The following is an 8,553-nucleotide window of genomic DNA, read 5'->3' as shown; positions in this document are numbered from 1 at the left end:
CATATATTACTGGGCATGGGACTTTCCTTAAGGATGGATTATTTCCCCAATGTGACTCCCTTGGAGAAAAGTAATTATTCATTTCAAGTAGTTATCAATTATAGATTGCTTAGGGTTTAGGGGTGGGTCATATGTCCACTTCTCCTTCCTGTTCCAGAATCCCATCTGGTACAGCCCCTTTCGGGCCCTGTGCATGCAGCCACAGTCTCTGTGAGTTTATATTTGGTCTCAGAAACAAACAACAGAAAACAAAGATCAAGCAGAGAACTTGCTGTTGTGTTTCTCATTATGGAAAGCTTCCTCTCCTCCCTGATGTTTCAGCTGCCACGTGCACACTTTTTTCACTGCTGTGTGTCATGTGCTTATTAACCCCATTGTTGAAAGTCACGTTTAGATGGCATGATAGGTACTTTGAATAAATCTGACATTAATATAGAAAGGATATAAGCACAGAATAAATCAGCAGATGATCTTCTGCTGATTTGACATTCTTGGATATCAATTCAATTTAAAGCAACAATTCCAATATATATATATATATATATATATATATATATATATTGTATTTCAGTAATTGTCATCCAGGCAAATTATCTTTTGTTTAAGTGGAATAAATCACCATGTCTCTTTAGGAGTTAAAATGTAAAAGAGTATATAGAATGATATATTAACTTCCAAGCCTATAATGCTCAGGTCAGTACCCTGTCAACAAAAGTGGAGGTTTTCTACCTGTCACTGCTTTATGCTTTGTTTCCTGTATCCCCCTGCTCCTTACCTTGTATTCATGGTTGAACTCTTCAATGAGAGCTGTTTGGTGACCACTGTGCTCCTGAGATCGCTTACAAAGCCAGCAGATGGCCATCATGTCCTCTTTACAAAAGAGCTGGAGTTTCTCTCCATGTTGTGCACAGATATTCACCTTCTGCTCCTCCTCTGGAATGAACTTGAACCCCTCAAGCCTCTCTACTATGTTGGCAACATATAGATTAGGCCTCAGATTCTCAAATGGGTAAGGAACTCGGCACACAGGGCAGTTGCCCTCCCCTTCTGGGTTTCTGTTGGACTCATAGTGCAGTGTGATACAGGCTCTGCAGAAGCTGTGGTTACAGTCAGCACTCACAGGTTCCTTTAGGAGCTCCAGACAGATAGGACAGGTCACCTCCTCCTTTATCATCTCCAGGACTGATGAGGCCATAGTTGCTGTGATCCTGTGTCTGCCTGTCCTGACTTCTCACACTTCTGCACGGATGCCTGTGTGACAGGGATGGGGAAAGGACCAAGTAAGAAGTGGAAGATCAAAATGAACCCTGTGCAGAGGTCAAGGAATGACCACAATGACAAGTTAAAAGAACAAAGGAAGATGTGTAGAAGGAGGTTTGGTGACATAGCAAGTAGTACTTTGTCATATTTCAGGTGCTGTACCTTTAGGTCACCCCACATGATAGATTTCATGTATGGGAATGTCATCCCCCTTTTACTGAGGAGTAGAAAGAGTTACTGCCAATATCCTTATGCCACCTCCCTTTTGTCCTTACCTGTCTTTCCCAGGCACCATCTTCAGTGTCAAAACACCAAACCTCTCATACCTCTGGCCACTTCTCTACTATGAGGACTTGTCAGTGAGACTCACTCTGATCCTCTTATTGCCTGTTTCTTACCAGAAAGAGCTGATGCTGACTTGGATTGTAAACCATGTCCTTATGCACATATGCAATGATTTCTCTGATTGTCATCTAAAAAAGACTATGTGTGTGTTTGTTCACATGGTTCCATTAATCCCCGTGCTAGATGTATAAAGATGGGTCACTTAAGAGGGTCATTTTTCTTCAATACACTGAAAAGGTATGAAAATCATCCCATGGAGTCTTCTTTCACATGAACCTGTGTGGAGCAGTGAGCTGCTCACAGTCAGCCTGGTCTCAGTAGAGCAAAGGTTGGAACCCCAGAGACCGGATGGGTGGTGATTTCCACCTACAGGGGATGGAAGGTGTTCGATTATGTCTCCTAGACCCCTGGCTTCTGTTGAAGTTACTGCCCCCCAGAGTTCCCACAGGAAAGGTGTGTGTCTCTCAGTCAAGTAGGAGCACTAATAAGCCTTCCCACATGCAAAAAAGCTTTCCCCCAAGCTCTCAGTCCAAGCCATTGAGTGGCACCTGCTGTCGAACTCTGAATTACCCCAAAACTATATATAAATCCTATCCAGGGAACTAAAGGTGTGTGAGAACTACTCAGTCATCTGAGTCTTTTGTTCCAAGAGTTGTAACACTTGGGAAGAGATCTTCTCTCCTGAAGTGCCACCAGAGGTTCCGTTGCACTGCTCCCTGGATAGTTGGCTTCTTGTCAGCCCAGCCTGACCCAACTCAGTGCAAAGTGGTTCAGAGTTACCGAGTGGCCTGGAAGGCATAGTGGAGATTTTGTCTCCCTGCCTGCACTCGTTTCCCTTCACCGGAACCCTCACACCAGGCCTGGCCAGAGATCACTGTGGAAAAACCCCTGGTACCCAGGCGCACAGTTGGCTCCTGATGTGGGGCTTGAACAGACACGATTGCACTCCCCTTCCCCCCAGGAAACAATCAATCTATCTTTTCCTACTGTCCTTTTGCTCAGCACCATTGTGTGGATTTAGACAAACTAAAAGGGAAACTGAAGCCTGGGCAGAGCTACTTTCTGTTGTTGGCTGAAGGTTCCTCTGGCCTTTGTCTAAGTCCCGACAGCCCACAACCAGCGTTGGCAAAGACCCTCTATCTAACTTCTCATTAAAACAAAAAGAAAACCTGGTAACACAGCAGCTACTTAGAAACCACAGGGCAGCTGCCAGTTCTTAAATCTGCAGGAAGGCTTAGTGTTTTGGACCTCTGTGGAATCCCCTGAAGTCAAATAGGCCAAGGAACATTCCCATTGGATAAGCGCTTCTCTTCTTTTCTATCAGGGGCAACTCACCATCACATAAAAAATCACCCCAGGCCAAGGAAATATGTGCCCTACTAAAACCCTGAGGAATAAAGATAGCCAAAAAAAAATAAGCCTTCTTGTTTTGGAAGGAAGTCCTTCAGATAGCATAATGAATGGCCTGTGATAATATTTATAGCCTGGATTCATGGATCAGAGTAGCTTCTCTCATCAAAAATAAAGATATCTGAGAAGGAAAAACACCCTCCCGTGATTTTTTGCCAATCTTAGGTGCAATTAGGCAGTGCATAGGGCCATTTAAAATAGGAAAGACTGATAGCAACACAGCTCCTGAGTCCCCTCAGTAAGATGAACCCAAAGATCAAGGTCCTAAAAACCATTCCATTTCAGATCTCACAGCCCTTACCCAATTAATAAGAGAAATAAAATCCATCTACCCACCTGTGCCTCCTTGCCTCAGAGGAAACACTAAATAAACCATCTGCTCCTCCTGCCCTTTCCTCTCCCACTCAAAGGCAAGGCTCTATTAAAAAAACAAAGGAGCTACCACCCTCACCTCCCTCCCATCCAACCAGAGAGAGGTATCTCTCCTCCCCCTTCTCCAAGCTGTAAAAGCGAAATACCTTAAAAACTCATAGATGAAGACCTGCCTAACTCCATAATCCCTTACCCCCAACCATCTACCTACCACCCAACAACTTTGTAATATTAGAGACTCTCTTGCAAAAACTAGCCCCACCTCCCAGGCTACTCAGGAGTCCCATACAAAACTAAAAACCCAAACCACACAGGCATTCCCATTTGCCACGGACTGGGCTCAGTTGGCCTCTCTCAATCTGCAGAAATTAGGGGTTCCTGTAGGTGGGCATGGAGTTGGTGAGGAAAGGGTGACAAATGGATACAGATACAAGGGAGTACTTTATCTGAATGTGATTTGTCCAAGCAAACACCAGGTTTTTAATACAAAACAAAGAAAAAAACAAAAAGGCTAGGAGAATACACCAGTCAAGGTACACCAGTTCTTAACATAAAACAAAGAAAATGTATACATAAAAAGATAGCAGGAGCCAGGCCTTGTTTACAACTGAGAATAGGAACAACCCTAATTAAGATCAGCTAAACACAGGAGCCAGGTGAATGCTCTGATAAAATGCTAGTCTATTGTTAAACCCACCACCAGGGGCTCTTTAGTAAATACCTGATTATGCTATTCCTCAGGGCCTAGTGAAAAAACCTGCACAAGGGGAATTCTGTTCTACCAACCCTTTCATACTACAACCCACCTATTTCCTAGGCCATTGTGTATTCCTGTGTTTGGGTGTGACTCCTCTATTGTCCTAAGTAATTACTATGCAGACTAGCCCTGAGCTTTTCTAGCTCTGTTCAAGTAAATTGTAATACCTAATTAGTTTCACTGTCTCTACTAGAAGTGAATTTGAATGTTACTGAATAGGTAACATTCTTACAGAATTCCAAGCTCAGGGTCAGTTCAAGGACTTTCTAGGAACCATTGGAACATTGGCAAAGGCTTAGCTATATGTCAAAATCAGTCCTTAAAGTCACTTATAATAAAACAATACTGAAAAAACACATGGATCCATACACCAGACTAACTTGGGGACAGGTTTTGAGTATACGTGCTATGGGAATGCCAAGGTTCCAGGAGGCTAAGTTTCTGTGAAGCTCTGCCTCAGGACTGCTTCCAGGTTTCTAAACCTGAATTCGAGTCACTACTGGAGTGGATGTAGCACCAGTTAATATCAATCCCAGCTGAAATAAACCCTTTAATTGGTATCCACTCCAAGCCTCAGACTTAAAAGAACTCAGGCAGGCAGTAAAGGAAGATGGCATCCACGCACCATGGACAAAATCCCTCCCACAGAGCCATAGTGCCAACTTAAATACCCCACAAGATTGGAGAGATATTTGTTGTTCTGTCCTTCCCAGACCAATGTTTTTGGAATGTGAACCCTTATTCCTAGATGAATGCAGCCAACAAGTCAGGCAAAACCAGAGCAGAGGCGACACCCCATTGAGTTTCAATGAACTCTTTGGCCAGGAGACATGATGGAACACCTTCTGTCCCATGTAGGTGGAAATCACCACCAATCAGGTCCCTGGGGTTTCAGACCTTTGCTTGACTGGAGACCAGTCTGTATGTGTGCAGCCCAAAGCCCCACAAACCTGCTCTAACCCATAAAGATCACCAAAGAAAGAAGAGGTGGCTACTAGGATACCACTGGTAGCCAGAACAAAGGATATGCAGAATTATGCACCCACTTACTTGGGGTCTCGAGGAATCTTGTGTCTGAAATGTTAAGATTTTATCTTGCTCAAGTAACTGGTACCAGCGGGACCCAGGTGCCCAGGAACTCTGTCCGACCAGTGGTACAGGTTCCTTCCTGTCTGGGCCAGTGCCCTGAGCAGACAAACTTGGACATGAACTCTGAAGCCAATCTCATAACACCCGGAGGAAGATTTACTCCTAGGTCCTCTAACACTCCCAGGATCATAGGATCAGAGGTGAGGAGGATACAACATCTATCCCAACACCGGAAGTAACTGGGACCAGTGGGACCCAGGCACTCAAGAACTCTGCTCTACCAGTGGCAGGGGTTCCTTCCTGTCTGGGCCAGTGCCCTGACCAGACCTTGGGCCAGTTGCACAACACTCCACGCGAAAGCACTCTAACACATTCAGGATCATAGGATCAGAGGTGCACTGACAGAACTTGGGTGCTAATTCTGAAGTCAGTCCCTTCACTCCCAGATGCTCTAACACACCCAGGACCACAGGATCTCAGGATACCAGGATCTCAGGATACCAGTATCTCAGGTCAATCCAGGATCTTAGGGTCCAAGACACAACTTGACTCCCAGGAGCTCTGACACACCCAGGATCTCAGGATCAGAGGATCCCAGACTCACAGCATCACAGAGACAGCTGAACTCTAAGGAGTTCTGATACAACCAGGATCACAGGAAGGTCAGGCTCCAGTCAGATATCTCGAGGGCAGGTAGAACTGGAAATAATCAGATGGCAAGAGGCAAGTATAAGAACATAAGCAACAGAAACCAAGGTTACTTGGCATCATCAGAACTCAATTCTCCCACCATATCAAGTCCTGGATATACCATCACATAGGAAAAGCATGATTTGATTCTAAAATCACTTCTCATTATGGTGATAGTGGACATAAATCACCCCCTTAAAGAAATACAGGAGAACACAGGTAAACAGACAGAAGCTCTTAAAGAGGAAACACAAAAATCCCTTAAAGAATTACAGGAAAACACAATTAAACAGATGAAGGAAATGAACAAAACCATTCAAGATCTAAAAATGGAAATAGAAATAATAAAGAAATCACAAAGGGAGACAACCCTGGAGTTAGAAAACCTAGGAAAGAGATCTGGAGTCATAGATGCAAGAGCATCACCAATAGAATACAAGAGATAGAAAAGAGAATCTAAAAAAAAAAGACTGACAGAGAGAGAAAGAGAGAGAGGGGAGAGAGAGAGAGAGAGAGAGAGAGAGAGAGAGAGAGAGAGAGAGAGAGAGGGGAGAGAGAGAGAGAGAGAGAGAGAGAGAGAGAGAGAGAGAGAGAGAGAGAGAGAATATCTCTCAGGTGCAGAAGATAACTTGGAAAACATTGGCATAACAGTCAAAGAAAATGCAAAATGCAAAAAGCTCCTAACCCCAAATATCCAGGAAATCTAGGACAAAATGAGAAGAGCAAACCTAAGGATAATAGGTAAAGAAGACAGCAAAGATTCCCAACTTAAAGGGCCAGTAAATATATTCGACAAAATTATAGAAGAAAACTTCCCTAACCTATAGAAAGGCATACCCATGAACATACATGAAACCTATAGAACTCCAAATAGACTGAACCAGAAAAGAAATTCCTCCCGTCACATAATAATCAAAACACCAAATGCACAAAACAAAGAAAGAATATTAAAAGCAGTAAGGGAAAAAGGTCAAGTGACATATAAATGCAGACCTTTCAGAATTTCACCAGACTTCTCTCCAGAGACTATAAAAGCTAGAAGATCCTGGGCAGATCTCACACAGACCTTAAGAGATCACAAATGCCAGCCCAGGCTGCTATAGCCAGAAAAACTCTCAATTACCATAGATGGAGAAACCGAGATATTCCATGACAAAACCAAACTTACACAAAATCTTTCCATAAATCCAGCCCTAGAAAGGGTAATAGACGGGAAACCCCAACACAAGGAGGGAAACCGACACCCTAGAAAAAGCAAGAAAGTGATCTTTCAACAAACTCAAAGAAGATAGCCACACAAACATAATTCCACCTCTAACAACAAAAATAACAGGAAATAGCAATCACTTTTTCCTTAATATCTCTTAACATCAATGGACTCAATTTCCCCCAAAAGATGTAGACTAACAGACTGCATATATAAATAGGATTGAGCATTTTGCTGCACACAGTAAATGCACTTCAGTGAAAAGAGGTTGGAACACAATTTGCCAAGCAGTTGGTCCCAAGAAACAAGTTGGAGTAGCCATTCTAATATTGAATAAAATCAAGTTTCAAGCAAATGTTATCAAAAAAGATAAGGAAGGACATTCCATACTGGTTAAAGGAAAAATATACCAAGAAGAACTATCAATTCTGAAAATCTATGCTCCAAATGCAAGGACACCCACGTACATCAAAGAAACTTTACTAAAGCTCAAAGCACACATTGCACCTCACAAACTAATAGTAGGAGACTTCAACACCCCACTATCAGCAATGGACAGATCATGGAAACAAAAACTAAACAGAGACACAGTGAAACTAACGGGAGTTATCAACCAAATGGATCTAACAGATACTTATAGAATATTTCATCCTAGAGCAAAAGAATATATCTTCTTTTCAGCACCTCACAGTACCTTGTCCAAAATTGACCATTTAATTGGTCACAAAACAGGCCTCAACAGATACAAGAATATATAAATAATCTCATGCACCCTATAAGATCACCACAGACTGTTAGTATTTGTTAGTATTTAAGACTGGTCTTAAATACTAAAAAAACAACTGAAAGCACACATACACATGGAGGCTGAACAATGCTCTACTCAATGATAACTTGGTTAAGGAAGAAACAAAAGAAATTAAAGGCTTTTCAGAATTTAATGAAAATGAAGACACATCATACCAAAACTTATGGGACAGAATGAAAGCAGTGGTAATAGGAAAACTCATAGCCCTAAGTGCCTCCACAAAGAAGCTGAAGAGAGCTTACACTAGCAGCTTAACAGCGCACCTGAAAGCTCTGGAACATAAAGAAGCAAATTCACCCAAGAGGAATAGACTGTAGGAAATAATCAAACTCTGGGCTGAAATCAAACAAAAAGAAACAAAAAGAACTATTCATAGAATCAACCAAACCAGGAGCTGGTTCTTAGGGAAAATCAACAAGATAGATAAACCTTAGACAGACTAACCAGAGGGTACAGAGACAGTATCCAAATTAATAAAATCAGAAATGAAAAGGGAGACATAACAATGAAATATGTCTTAAAATAATTATTCTGTTTTTTGAATATTAACAGCTGAAAACATTAAAATGATGTTCTGCAAACATCATGGAAATATTATTGATATTTTTCTCACTG

The 8,553-nt window shown here is 42.2% G+C and overlaps 1 pseudogene; it reads right to left on the bottom strand.

Moving 5' to 3' along the window:
• Positions 1 to 694: 694 nt before the first annotated feature.
• LOC110315103 lies at positions 695 to 1,244 on the bottom strand (annotated as a pseudogene).
• Between the last annotated feature and the right edge of the window lie 7,309 nt (positions 1,245 to 8,553).

Source organism: Mus pahari, unplaced genomic scaffold (genome assembly GCF_900095145.1).
Source record: "Mus pahari unplaced genomic scaffold, PAHARI_EIJ_v1.1 scaffold_13135_1, whole genome shotgun sequence".
Taxonomy (NCBI): Eukaryota; Metazoa; Chordata; class Mammalia; order Rodentia; family Muridae; genus Mus; species Mus pahari.
The sequence above is the reverse complement of the archived record's forward strand: the minus strand, read 5'-3'. Positions and strand labels throughout refer to the sequence as shown.